At 40.5% G+C, this 15,648-nt stretch overlaps 1 protein-coding gene across 3 annotated transcripts in view; it reads right to left on the minus strand.

The window, feature by feature from the left end:
* Positions 1-15,648, minus strand: part of LOC137632053 (zinc finger protein 501-like) — an 81,677-nt gene that overhangs the window by 58,567 nt on the left and 7,462 nt on the right. Inside the window, exon 1 of one of the 3 annotated variants that reach the window (XM_068364028.1) lies at positions 3,818-3,949. The exons of 1 other annotated variant lie outside the window; for it this stretch is intronic. The gene's annotated coding sequence lies outside the window, so the exon portion shown is untranslated. Of the gene's footprint in view, positions 1-3,738; positions 3,950-15,648 lie in introns of those variants that run through there. One more of the 3 variants, XM_068364029.1, reaches the window with a different exon arrangement.

Below are 15,648 nucleotides of genomic sequence, written 5' to 3' on the forward strand. Positions count from 1 at the left end.
AGCTTCAATAAAATTTTAAAACACTCGGAAATCTGAATATCATGCAGGAAAGTACTAGGGCCAAACGACTAGGCTACAAGGTCTAGCGTAGGCCAGAATCGGCAAATCCTTCGCCAAAACAAAAATACTAAAAGCATCATATAAAGAAATCCTATGTAACGCTAAACAGCTAAAATTATTAAAGCGAAACAGCCGGGAACATCACTCTGGCTAACTAAATAACTCATACCTAGCAAGCGACAGCGTCCAGGACGCCTCCGGTAGGCAACAGCTCTTGTAACAACGATATCACTATCAAATCACTTTTAAAATTACCAAGAGCTTACATTTATACATAAAAGAAATAATACTCAACTTATCAGAAGCAGAAGAAGTTGGAGAAAGCATTATAAGTTGAAATAATCCAAGACTTGCGAGAAACACAGGGAAAAAACACCGAGTTGTTGAGCTACACAAAAAGGAATACAGATGGCGCCGTGAGCGGCACAATGCACGCTTACGAAACGGGAGAGGAGAGATACCTTGCGAGCAGCCCTCCTTTCTTTCTCGTTTTCGTTTTCTTGCCAATTGACCCCTTCGAAGTGTTAACTCTGTTCGGGGTGCAGATTGCTATGTGGCGTGTCAAGAGTACGTCCTCTGATATTTCGCGATATCCCTGGTTCTTTTATTAGGGATATTCGCTCCAGGAGTTAGAATTCTGGTTACCTTAAGGTAAATTCTCTGGGAATATGGCCGTAGTTATATATACCCAAGGAAGCTACCCTTTAGGAACTTCCATCAGGACGACATGGTTTGAGCCCAAAAATTGGAAGTGTAGAGGGCTACTGCCTTCTACAGCCTCCTTCCCAGAATGAGAGTTCTAATGGAAGGGAAGGAATGTATTTGATTCTAGCTTCCATTCAGCCACAAATTCTGCTGCCGGCTGTACTGCCGGTTGCAAGGTTTGTGGATGGCAGTCCAAGAGAGGACTGAAGAATTCTCAACAGTATAATGGGTTTCCCACCGGCAGCCGTCAGGGCCGGCTCAGCCTTTTCCCGAGCAGCATTTGCTTCCGTTAGGGAGCTGGTCAAGGCAGTAACCTAACCGCCGCTTGTAGGAACCCGGCTGGTAACTTAGTCAGCCAGGCAAGCGGGGATGATTGTAGAATACCGGCCAAAAGAAATTTGTGACGGTTAGGCTGACACTAAAGGACAGAAGGGGGAGGGAAAAGGGTCTTATAGTTTACAGAGGAGAAAGGCGGTGGCAATTATGCAGTCTACTTTCGGCTGTAAATCAAGGAAACATGGCTTCCTGCATCGACGCCGTCGTGGGCGGAAGGGGAATAAGAATTCCCATCGGCGACATTGTCGGTTATAAGACATGTCTTCTAGTCTACAAGGGAGAAAGGTGGCGGCAATTACGCCGCCTACTTTCGGTTGTAAACTAGGGAAGCCACGCTTCCTTTGTCAACAACGTCATAACCGGCAGAGGAATAACGATTCTCTTGTCGATGACATTGTCGGCTGCAAGACAATACACCCTGAGTTACTGTCATACTTCAAAGCCGGGATACTCGGCGGCAAAGAAGATCGACGGTAAAACACTATCCATGTCAAGCGGGAGTTAACTACCCGTTGGCGATGACGGAAAATAGGGTTGCCGCCTGGAATGGCGGCGCTCAGGGGGGAAGAAGGGTTTATCCTCTTTTCTCTAAAAGAGAACCGTATCAAATTATACCAATAATTCTGGGGGATATATATATCTCCGTCAGAATTAATAGAAACGATACTAGAGATTAAACAATGGGATTAACATTACTAACGTATACTAAACGGGTTAGACTAGCCTAACTCGAGTGGGGACCGCGGCTACGAGTGATACCACCGAGGCCCTATCGTATACGAAAGAAACGTTATGTTTTGGAAGAGGAAATATTATATATGTATATGCGATCTTCACTAGTATAATTTTGCCTAACTAGCTAGAAAATTCTTTATAGCTAAATACTGGGAACGTCGCACTACTAACTAAATAATTGCATTTATGACGTGCAACAGCGGTCTCAAGATGGCTGCCTTCCGAGATGGCAGTGCTCCGCTTAACACACCTAAATAATGTTAATTTAACTGTGAGAAGGGAGCTGAAAATTATACATAGGAAAGATTAAATACTCAACTTTCCAGAGGCTGAAGATGCTGGAGATTGCATGATAATATTCCTTGAAAACAGTAATAACACCGTGCTTAAATACTACAATCAAAGTAATAATGCGCCGCAGTAGTACAGGGAGGAGGTCCACCGGGTACCTTGATAAAGGCTCCCCTTCGTTCGCCACTCTTCCCCCTCAAAGAGAAAAATCTATCCGGGGTGAAGATTGCTATGTGTCGTATCACAAAATACGTCCCCTGATATTATGCGATATCCTTAAAGATATATTAAGGATACTCACGCCAGAGTTAGAATTCTGGAGACCTATGGTTAATTCTCTGGGAGTATCACTGTAGCTAAATATCCCTCAGAAAGCTGCCTTAAGGAACCTTCCATCAGGATGACATGGCTGAGCCCCCCCCCCAATATATACATACATACATACATACATACTATATATATATATATATATATATATATATATATATATATATATATATATATACTGTATATGTATATGTATATGTATTTATATATATTTATATATACATATACATATACATATATATATATATATATATATATATATATATATATATATATATATATATATATATATATATATATATATATGCCAAGTTATCCAAACTATATTTCATAAATTCACTCTCCACTTGCTGTAACTTCCCAATCTGATTCATGGTTCTAACATTCCAATTACCTATTTTCAATTTTTCTTTAGTATTTATAAACAGGGAGATTCTTAACACCCCGCTACGCCCAGGACTGGGGGCCATTCTGTTATCTTCTCTTTCCATGACTGACTAAATCCATAGAGGATTCATTGGCTTGATACATCAAAGGATAGCCAGTTCCTTGTGATGTGCAGTGCCTATCTAACTAAGGCAAGTGACCCCTGTGGTCCATACTAATTCTAGTAAGATCAACCGCCAGGCAACAGGCGTAAAAGCCAAGGAGACAGTTTGTCCATCGCCTTAAACCTAATTCGTCACCCTGCTGCCAGTGACTTCATTGAGATTTAGGGAGCATTTCCTCCATATCCAAAGCTCTCATTACTCCACCAAGTTGCTCATCTGCTTATACAAGTATAACCGTTGGCAAACACGGATTGCTTGGATATATCCCCTAGCATGGTAAATTATTTTTCCTGTATTAACTAAAGTGATTTCACCAGATTTAACTTCATTTCAATTGTACCAGTTTTGGTGAGTGTGTAGTGGGGAACGAGTAATCAAACTGGTTGTTCTGTTTATTTGCGATTGAAATTAGGGTAAAATTCGGTTAAATCATGTCACTTACTTCAGGAAAACATAATTTCTGTAATAAATATTTCGCCGTCCGTAAATATAATTTTACCGGGGGGTTTGCTGTCCCAGGTGAGGACAGCAATTTAGGTAACGGGTTCGGGGTATAATTAAGAATAGGTTGAGCATATAAAAAAACGAAGGTTTCAGAGATACTTGGAATCTACATAATATGGGGGTACTTATAATCTTAAGTAATACAAGTGTTTGTTGGTGGGAGTCTTGAGAGAGTACTTAGTTCTGATGGGGGAAGAGTTGCAGGCTGAACTTCACAGCCAGAACTTACTTGAATTCGGCACATCTACAAACTCCCATCAAAATCCATATAAGTATCGTAATAGCTAAAACGCCGAACGTATACTTACAATAGTTAGGAACTTCGTGAAATGAACTTTCAGTAAGTGTCAACGTTGGGCCGAGGATTTGTTATCGTACCCTTGATCGACTCAACAACCATTTTCTTACCAAACATTCGAAGGTGTTTGGTCTTACTTATATTTATTTCCTTGATCTTTTTATATATTATGTGTCGATTTGAAAACAAAAAATAAAAAATATAATATTGAATTATAATAACCTGCATATCCAATAGGGAATATATATTTTGATAATGAATAAATAACTACTTCGATAAGAAACGCCTCCCTCTCAGCTCAAATGAGTTCGCAAACATTAGGAAAACACTTAAAGCTTAATCGTGATAGATATAAACAAACTATCATTAAATTAAAAATAAAATGAAAACATGCAAGCGCGGATCCAGCAAATTCAAAGAGGGGGTCTGAAAAAAAATGGAGGGGGTCTGAAAAAAAATGAAGAAAGCACCTGACGCAATTTTAAAACCATTTTTTTTATGACAATTTTCACCTTATAGTTGAATACTGTACTATAATGTGAACATATATTATGTGATAACAGCATCCCGTTAAAATATATAAGGCATTTTAACAGTAGCCTAGTCCCTACAATTAATTATAAGTAGTAGCCTAGGTTGGCCAGGGCACCAGCCACCCGCTGGAGAGATATGGGGTCTTTTGACAGGCCAGACATCACTATAATGGATCCTTCTCTCTGGTTATGGTTCATTTTCCCTTTTCCTAGACACACACACACACCCCGAATAGTCTGGCCTATTCTTTACATATTCTCCTTTGTCTTCATACACGTGATAACACTGAGATTACCAAACAATTCTTCTTCACACAAGGGGTAACTGCCCTGCAATTTTTCAGTGGCCATGTAAGGACACCGCTCCCTTCGTCGTCCAGAAAATCAACAAACTGTTTATTTATTTGAATTCTCCTTTCGCTACACCGTGGTTTCCCATGTATATGTATTCTGCTCTATCAGAGCTACATTTTGACATATGTATTATTTCATTACAGGTTTCTGTTAACTCATAATTCGTATATTTGTAAGTGTAAGAAAACACATATTTTGGCGGGTAATTCAATCTGATTTGGTGCCAGCGCAATCCTACCTTTCCGTCCGCACCTTGTAATATACTCCCATGCACATTTGAATAAAGTATCAGTTGATCTTGGTGACGCTTGTCTCACTGTCCTTACAACTGGTGACCCCGGAGTTGAAAGTAGCATCAGCGGTTTTGGCTTTGCCATTAACGGACTTATTACGGCCGTGCTACCTTCTCTATACTCCGTTACCTTAGGCGTGAGCCTGCCTTTGGTTTTCCCACACTTCGGTGTATGTAAGGCAGTAGGATGAGCTTAACCGACATATCAACTTCTCACCTCTTCGCCGACTCGTCGTCTGGCCACGATGCAGGAAGCAACACGCCCATCGCACCCAACGGCCTCGCCTCCACGCCTACACCTTCGCATACTCAACCTTCGGTCTACGCAACACCGGGGCGACCTTCCAACGACTAATGGATAGCATTCTGGGTGACCTACCTTTCTGCATCTGCTACGTCGACGACATCCTGATATTCTCGAAAACCAAGGAGGAACACCGGAAGCACGTCCGCACCGTCCTCAAACGCCTACAGGAGAATGGCCTGGTCGTACATTTCGACAAATGCACGTTCGGTGAGGAAGGAGTGGATTTCCTTGGTCACCGCGTATCCTTGTGCGGGGTAAAACCCATGACAACCAAGGTCGACGCCATCAGAAAGTTCCCGATACCTACAACCATCCGCCAACTTCAGGAGTTCCTGAGGATGGTCAATTACTACAGGCGCTTCATCCCCGCCCCTCGACAACGTCCTGAAAGGAAAACCGAAAAAACTCGAGTGGGGTTTGCCCCAGCAACAGGCATTTGCCTGGACGAAGGATGCCCTCGCGAATGCCACCACCCTGGCTCATTTCGACGACAACGTGCCCCTACGACTAACGACTGACGCCAGCAACGTCGCCTGTGGGGCTGTGCTGGAGAAACTCATCGATGGTTCTCCTCGACCGCTGGCATTCTTCAGCAAGAAATTGAAACCCGCCGAAACAAGATACAGCACCTTCAAAAGGGAACTCCTCGCCGTCTACCTCGCCGTCCGCCACTTCAGGCACATCTTGGAGGGCACTCCCTTCACAATCGCGACGGACCATCAACCCCTCGTACACGCTTTCACGAAATCGACAGACGCATGGTCCTCCCGACAACAACGTCATCTCGCAACAATCGCCGAATTCGGGTGCACCATACGTTACGTCCCAGGAAAGAAAACCCCAGTTGCGGATGCCCTTTCAAGGATTGAAATTGACGCAATCCACCTGGGAATCGACTACGCCAATCTCGCAACCGAACAACGCACCGACCGAGAAGCACAGGATCACCTGACGGGGCCATCCGCGCTCAAGATAAGTGCGATTCCCCTCGGACCAGCAGGAGTAACTATTCTTTGCGACACCAGAACCGGCCGCCCACGTCCCTGGATACCAGCCTCCTGCAGAAGGAAAATATTCGATATCATCCATTGACTTTCGCACCCCTCAAGACGCACCACCGCTTTCTGTCTGAAAAGTTCGTCTGGCCAGGGATAAAAAAGGACGCCCAGGAATGGGCGAAGTCATGCATCAACTGCCAGTCAAGCAAAGTCAGCCGTCACACCGAATCGGGGGTAGGCGATTTCGGTCACATACACATCGACGTCGTGGGACCATTGCCCCCTTCTGGATCTGCTCGCTACCTGCTTACGATCATCGATCGCTCCACAAGGTGGTTGGAGGCATCGCCGATGACCGAAGCTACGACTCAAGCATGCGCCGAAGCCCTCCTGTCAAGCTGGGTGAGCAGGTTTTGCGTTCCTGACGACATCACGACAGACAGGGGCCCCGCTTTCCTCTCAGAAATATGGCTCGCTTTGGCGAACCTGATGGGGACGACGCTCCACAGCACCACGGCATACAACCCCGCGGCAAACGGCATGGCCAAAAGAACTCACCGGGCCCTCAAGGCGTCCCTGATGGCGAGCTGCACCGACGGGGACTGGAAATCACGACTTCCTTGTGTACTCCTTGGCCTTCGCACCGCCCCTCGCGCAGACGGCAAACCTTCGCCCGCCGAAAAGGTTTACGGGGAGGCGCTCGCAGTTCCTGGCGAATTCTTTCCCTCATCAACCAACGACACGCAGCTGGATCACCTAAGGGACATCACCAGGAAGTTCAGGCCATGCCTCAAAACTTACCAGGACAGAACCAAGCACTTCAAGCCAAAAAACCTGGATGACTGCGGGTACATTTTCGTCCGTGTTGACGCTCATCGACAACCACTAACTAGACTTTATTGAGGCCCCTACCGGGTAATTAAGAAGACAACGAAAGCCTTCCTTCTCGACGTCCATGGCCAAGAGGACTGGGTCTCAATAGACCGCGTGAAACCAGCGTTTCTCGAAGGAAGCGACACCGCCTCCGCCGGACCTGGCAGATCCAGAGTGCCACCTCAAAACAAGGCGCCCAACGAAAGAAAAATCATCAAACGACGACAAGAGGAAGAGATCCTTACGCTGACCGCCGGCGCGCCCCTCCATTCAAAAACAAGAGGAACCCTCCGACGCCCGAAAAGATACGAAGATTGATCATCAGCCCTCTACGCCGCCCAATGTCTGGGGGGGGGGAGTACTTGTAAGGACACCGCTCCCTTCGTCGTCCAGAAAATCAACAAACTGTTTATTCATTTGAATTCTCCTTTCGCCACACCGTGGTTTCCCATGTATAGCCTACAACATTTTACGTATGGTCAAACACCGTAAAATATGCTTACAAAATGTTAATGGATGTTTCAGTTTTAATAATAAGATTCGTATATGTACTTCTAACGAATGTGTTGTACAACGTGTGGTAGTAGTTGAAGGTGTTACCAACTTGTTTACATCTCGCCAAAGAATCCATTAGTTGAGGTCAAAGGTTAGAAGACAACGAGGGCAGTGTTCACCCTATGATTCACTTAGTTCGCGCTCCTCCATAGATGTATGGGCGTGATGCTACCCATGATCACATTTGTCACACACCACCAATCAGCTAATTACATTTAAAAAATGTGTTTAAAATTGTATGCTGTGTGTTTTGATTTTGTTTTTATGTTGATTTTTGAATTTGCTTCAAGGTTTTTTGAGTTGATGTAAATCTTGTAGGCAGTTTTATATACAGTACTGTGTATTTGTATAATTTGTCTCCTTTCCTCGTATAAAATCTAAATGCACGACGAAGAGTATCGCAAGAGGGTCTGCCCCTCTCTTTTATTCTTATCCTGTACTTCTCTTACTTCCTATTTCCTTAATCTTTCCCATACCGAGTACCTGCCTTTGAGCTATTAACTGGATTGTATCCAGGGGTACTCTTCCTTTCCCCCATATTCCCTATTCTTATTATTATTATTAACAAACAGGGCATAGAGAAAGGAGACAGCTTTTGCTCAGGGCCTGTCTCAAACTTTGAGCTGATCCGCTATCGGGTGTCGTGGTTCCTGGTTCCTGGTTCCTTATTGCTCACTCCGCAAAGTAAGTTTGCGGGCACTCTATCTCTTTATAGATAGGTGCAAAGCTTCTAAGCTTATTCTTATCATTGTTATTAAGTTTATATCATCTGTGCCTTAAATAAATTAATATCATAATGAGGTTCTCAATCTTTACTTTTATTCCCTTATACTTTGAAATTGGATAGGATAACACCTTGCTATCATCAGTTTTGGCAACTTGTTGCGGTAATCAGTTTGGGCTTCTTAAACTCTTCTTTTATATTCATTGCCCTATCTATAAATGCAGCCAGATCCCTGCTAGGATTTTTCAGCGTACCTAAACTTATTTCTAGATTCTTTGGCTGTTCTAACTTTGGGCATAAAAATAAATGTTCGGTGGTGTCTTCTTCCTCTTTGCATAAATCACACAAATTGTCATCATATTTTCCCCTGAAATTTGCTTTTAAGTTGAGCATATTTAATCTTGCTTTCATCACAAGGGATGCCTTATCCAGATACATTTCTCTGATATAAGGCATAGGGCCATTTCCTTTAATAAATCTTAATTTTTTCATTATTTTCTTTTTTCTTCAATAGTTTCTTCTATTTTTTCTATAATTCTTTTCTTGATTTCTTTTTTTCAGGGTCCTTTTCCCCCAACTTCTTATTTCTTCCACTTCCATCCCATATTTACTGCAGATTTCTTCTACGCTCTTGCTCCAGCACTTCCCATACGGGTTCTTCAACTGATCTTCAATTATCTCTCTTACTAATCTTTTTTCCTCGGAGTTTATGATGTTATGGAAGAGCATTAATTTCTTATATTCTATTCTGCAGGACACCGGCCATATTCCTGTTTCTGCAAGTATGCCCCAATATGGAGTACTCACAGGTAGTTCATACATATTTCTTATTATTTTGTATTGGAGGTTTTCTAGATCTTTCATATCTTTGTCCCTAATTACACTCCAGGTCTCCACGTTGGCAAATATTGTTGGTACTACTACTGTTTCATATATTTTCTTTCTGACTTCCAATGCCATCTTTCCAACTTTTCTCGTATCCCCATATTTTCTTATTTCTTGGGTCATATATGCAACCCTCTGGGTTTTTTTACTGATACTCAATTCTTTGTTTCCCTTCTCTGTATACCATTCACCCAGATACTTATATTCCTTAACTAAACTTACTTTTCCGTTCTTCACTTTTGTTTCAATCTCCACCTCTTTCTCATTCTTTCTTTTGTTAATTCTTAATACACCCGATTTTTTGGGGTTGGTGTTTATAGTGAATTTCTTTAGGGTCTCTAGGCTATGACAGTTACTTATGGCACTTTCGATACCATCTTTCCTTCCTGAGGGAAACATTATATCATCTACAAATACAAGTGATTCAATCTCAATATTTCTTATCAATGTGATATTTTTTCTGCTAATGCTATTAACTTTGTCAGTTGCTATACTGCATAGCTTGGGTCCATATATAGTTCCTTGTCTAACATTTCCTTCAATCGTTATATCTTCTGTTGTACCTGCTGGGCAGTTGATGGCTGCCCTACCTTTTTCATTCATTTTTTTAACTATCAATGCTTCTTTCCATCCTATCATTTTTCCCATTTCTTTTATGCAGTCCTTTAGGTCTAGCTTATCAAAGCACTTATACGCATCACAGAACCATACGTATGTCGACCCTCCCAAGTAGGCGTTATAGTCTATTACTGCATTTAGTGTAAGCAGATGATCGGCCGTAGATCTTCCTTCAATGCCTCCACACTGGAATCGACTCATCTCTTCTTTGAATCTGTCCTTATATTTATCATCCTTATTTTCTCGTATATTTTACTAATTATGCTTGTAATAAATAAGCCTCTTTTATTTTCTAGTTCCATTTTATTTCCCTTTTTGTGGATTGAAAGTATCCACATCTCTTCCCACTCTTTAGGGATACATATGCTTTCGTCAATTTCTGTGAGTATCAGCTTCAGACTTTCTATTATTTCTTTCCCCATCATTTTAATCACAACATTGTTCAATCCTTGCCTGTCCATTGTGTATTTGTCTTTCAGGCTTTTTATGATGGCTTCTACTTCTTGATATGTTATTTTCTCTTCCTTGCTGGATCTCACTCTGTCACTTCCTGACAGCCATTTATCAAACATGTTGTTGATTTCTTCTGCCAGGGTCTCTTCTTCACTTTGGGGATTTTCTAGCTTAAATAAATCACTGTAGAATTTCTCATATTCTTTCTTTATTTCTTCAACATCCTCTATTATTTCTCCACCCTTTCCTCTGATTGCTGTACATTTACTGGCATTTTTTCCATCCACTTTCTTCTTGAATTCCCAGAAGGCTGTGCTGTTCATACCTCCTTTTGCTTTGATTTCTTCTACTTGCTTGATTATTCTTAAACCTTCCTCTTTTTGTTTTTCTTCTTGTATGTATAGGTCTACAAGGCTCTCCTGTACTTTCATTCTTCTCTTAACCTCATTGTTTTCCTTTCCAACATTAATACAATTCTTTTTTAAGGTTCTTTTAAGTTTCATTAATTTCCTTAATTCCTTGGACCTCTTGTTTTTTCTGTTTGTCTCTTTTACACTACATTTTCTTAATATTTCTTGCACTTTTTTTGCCCTTTTGAATATTTTATTCTTATATTAGCTTTTTCTTTGGCAATCTTTATGAGTTCCTTTTTATCTTTGTGGACTTTTAAATGGTTCCAGACTATTTTATATCTTACCTTTCTTTCTTTCTTGTTTAGGGTCAACCAATTCATTTCGAGTAGGATGGCACAGTGATCAGAATACACCATTTCTTTTGATATTCTGTAGGGTGTTATCAATTTCTCTTCGTCAATTACCATGCTCCTAATACCTTCTTCGTCTTCTTCTCTAACTAGAGCATAATCTATCACTGATTTCTTCTCTTTTTCAATTCTCGTCCAAGTCCCTCTGCATTTCGGGTTGTTATTTGCAATTATCATGTTGGACACCTCTGCTAAATCTCTTAACATTTTGCCTGATTTTGTAATCTCATTACTATTGTTTTTTATTATGCTTCCTACTTTACAGTTGAAGTCTCCCATTACAATTACTTTTTCTTCTCTGCTATTTGCTATCATTATTTCGTCTTTAATAGACTTGTACATATTTTCTAAATGGCTTGACTTTGTTTTATTTTCTTGTGGGGCATAGATTACTCCTAATCTGACTTTAGTCTTCCCATTATCAATTTTTACCCATTGAGACTCGTGACCCTGATTTTCGCTTTTTATTTCCACCGTTACATTTTGCAATTCATTTTTTATTGCAATCAACACTCCTCCTCCGTTTGATTTTCTATTATTATTAAAGACCCTATAACCTGCTATCTTCAAATTTTCTTCCTCCTTCAGATGGGTTTCTGTGATGCAAATAACAGTTGGTTTAACTTTTTCTATTATTTCCTCTAGCGAGTCCACTTTTGATTTTATGCCCCTTATGTTAATGTAATAGATCTTGAAAGCTTTGTAAAATTTTGCTTTCTTTTTTCCTCTTCTCTTTTTATTTCTTCTTTTCTCTTCCATTTTTACAGGCAACGACCTGTTCTTCCTTGACCACCCTGTGGTATCATGAAGTCCATTCCTAGGGCTGTGTTGGGGTTTCTCACTGCCTTTTCTGCCCACGTCAAGTTGTGTTGACTCGGGTTGTATGCTTTTTCGTACCTTATTTCTTGTATCAATCTCCCCATTTCCTCCATTCTTGAATTTAAAAAATTTAATTGGTTTTCCATCCTTTTTCTACTTGGACCGTTGCTTACTTGATTCTTTACTTTTTCCCCCTTTATATGTTCATACTGCTCCTCGTTTCCTCTAAATTTTGATCTGGTTTCTTTGAATCTAACATTGTAGTGCCTGAATGAGCATGTATGGCCTCTTTTGCAGGTACCGTTCACATAATCTCTGCATATTTTCGATCCATCTTTCCCATAGTTTATTTTGTTGACCATTTTCTTTTCCCAGTGACCATATTTGTACTCCCTGCCTAACCTACACCTGCCTTCTTTGTAAAACTTACACTGAATATGCTTCCTCATCTCGTTTCTCTGAGGGTTATCTTCACCTTCCTGGCTGCGTCTGTGGAGGAAGTCGCATGATCGTCCTTTTTTACAGATTCCCTTTCTAAAGTAATAGCATATTTTGGGGGTCTTTTCTTTCCGTTTTTCTGAGGGAATCTCATTCTGTTCTTTCTCTTTTCCATCGTTACTTATTTCATCTTTGCTTTCTTCATTATTTACCACTGAATTATTTTCACCTGACTTTGAATTTTCCCCCTCTGTTGTCTCTGTTCTTTCTAAACTAGTTGCCCTTTCATTTGCCAACTCCTCTACTTTGCCCTCTGTTATTAATTTTCTGTTGATGATCTTCAAGTCCTCAATGAGGGACCATTGGTTCCCTATTGTTCGTTTCTGGTCAGCCAGTTCACCTAGGCACAATTCTAGTTCATCTTTATAGTTCCGACACTCTTTTTTAAGCATTTCTATTTCAGCATCTCGTGAACTGATTTTGTAGCAGTTATCTTCCAGCAATTTTGACATCAAATTTATGTGGCTTCTCATTTGCGACTCTGACATTAAATTTTCTCCTTTTTTGTTTTTGTCTTTTCCGTCACAACATTTTCCCATCAGGAATTGTTTTGTTTCTACTGAGCAGCCTGCACAAAACCAGAAAAGCCCATCAATCTTTTCTGTCATTTTGATAGTTTTGATCAGAGTTTTTTGTTGGCTTTTTGTTGTGGTTGCTAAATTAATGCACTGGAGGCAGTACCACTCCTTGCATTTATCGCATTCTGCGCTTTCATCGTCCGGGCCCAACTCTAGAGTACAGCTGGCACATTGGTCTGAATCACTACACTCTTTTTGTGTGGACGTGACCATTGTATCAAGCTCTACGTCTTCCCCCGACTTTCCTTCTATAATATTCCTGCTATCACCTATGTCTATAAGTCTACTTTCTTGTGAGTCCTGGCTGTTATCCCCTAGACTAATTATTTAATTAACTTTTCTTTGCTGTTGTTTTCTCGTGTGTTTTTTAAATCAGGTATGCCTGTAATATTTAGAATAGTAATATTACATGTTTAAAACAAATGACGTAATATGTCATGTTGGTTGGAAGAGCTGGCCGTGAGATTTGCTATGGTCAACTCAAATTGTGTACAGGATGTAAGATGCTAAGTTGTCATTCTTTCTTAGTGTCAACACATTGCCTCTTCGTGTGAAAGTTTGTGACGTCACCGGATGCAGGTGTCTTCCGATTCCGTCACTTATCCAAATTAAAGCAAGTGTACGATTTTTGGGATATCAGTAATTTGTTCAGTTCTTATCTAAACTTCACCAGAATTGGTCATGTGGACCAACACAGCTTCCTCCAGTGATGGAGATGTTTAACTCAGTTGTTTATATACAATAAAACTTAAAAACCACTAAGATGTGTTCAATAAACCATTTAAATACATCTGAAAACAACTCATACTCAAATGTGTGCTTAAGACAGTAGCACACCAATAAATGGTGGCAGCGATTAAACTCAAAGACAGCGATTAAACTCTAAGAATTAGAGAAATATCTTCAAGACTTCAAAATAAATAGCTGTAAAACCAGAGATATATCTTCAAGACTTCAACATAAAAGCTGTAAAACCAAAGAATGATCTTCAAGACTTCAAAATAAAAGCTGTAATACCTGATAAAGATCTTCAAGAACTCAGAACTATCTACAAAAATCTACAATTTTGACTAAGTCCAACGGAAATGCTAACACCAACATATGTTAGTATACAAATAGAATCTTCAATCAACATCCTAGGAAACCCAAGGACTGGCATTCAACTATTGCAAAACATATCCAGGAAGACCTACATTCTACAAGAAACTAGAACGAGACATCGCTAACAAAACATCAAGAGAGAGAGAGAGAGAGACGACTCGACTTCATATATAAGCTAAGTACAAAGATTTTGTATTCATTTCAGTTTGTGCAGTGAAGTGTAGTTATCACAAGTCGTTAGTCAATTATTACTGGGGTGAGTGAATTCCTAAACTTTGTTATAAGAAACTCCGAATTCTCATTTAGAATTTTTCTTTCTTTGTGCTAATTCCTTTTTCTTTCATAAACTCTTGGGGGGAAATGTATTGGGATTAGTAACATTGTTGGGGGAATTTTATTATACATATGCGTTTACGCAGTGGGCGTCTGTACTCATATAGATATTTTGATAGGATTGAAAGGGGTCAAAGAGATAGAAAAAAAAAGAATACAGCAGTCATGGCTCCTCCTGTCAGCCCTACCCCTGGACCTAGTGGTGTAGGCCAGGCTAATCCTCCTCCAATTGTGACGCTTGTAAATGCCAGGTCAGCAATCCTTCCTTTTCAAGGCCGTGTCAACGGGTTCTTGCCACAAAATGTGGAGTCATGGATTTCATCCGTTGATGCCCATTTAAATGCCAAACAAATCGTAGATCCTTTTGTACAATTACAAGAAGCTAAAAGTTTTATAGATTTTTCTAAGGGGGATGCGAGTGCGTATTTAAGAGGTGTTTCATTTCAGGAAGCAGTTACTTGGGATGATTTCAAAGTTAGGTTACGCGCGATCTATGGGGGTGAGGAAGCTTTGGATGTAGTGTTAACGTTACGAAATACACTTAATCAAGCCACTATGAATCGGCTTAATGTTGTTGAGAGAGCAGCTCTCATAGCTGATAGGCTTAACGAATATCAGGACATTTTAGGTAATTCCACTTGGGTTACTAACGATAATATCTCCGTGAAAGATTTTTTACGATTAATGTATTTAACTTGCATGACACTTATGTTGCCTGAAGCTTTAGTGCGGTGCTTTGATAAGAAGTTAATGCCTGCCAGTACGGAATTGGATGTCTATAAACAGATAAAGAAGCACATGTCCAAGTGTCCAGATCTCGATCCCGTGTTAACTCAAGTTTTTGCTAAGAATGAAACAAAACCACAAACAGTGAACGTAATTAATAATCCAGTAGCGGGAGTGACGTGTTACAACTGCAAACGTCAAGGTCACATAAGCGCAGACTGTAGAACGAAATTTTGTTCAGTTCACAACACAGGATCACATTCTTATAGTCAATGTTACGCGCGTAAGACACAACAATATCCTAGAAATACACAGTCAATTCCACAGTCAGTTCCATATGGAAATAAAAAGAAAAATCCTCATTTTAACAATAAGAAGAAACAACAAAATGTCAATGCAGTTCAGAGTCCGAAACAAACAAACACTTCTTC

The sequence above is a fragment of the Palaemon carinicauda genome, chromosome 40, assembly GCF_036898095.1.
Source record: "Palaemon carinicauda isolate YSFRI2023 chromosome 40, ASM3689809v2, whole genome shotgun sequence".
NCBI classification, from domain to species: domain Eukaryota; kingdom Metazoa; phylum Arthropoda; class Malacostraca; order Decapoda; family Palaemonidae; genus Palaemon; species Palaemon carinicauda.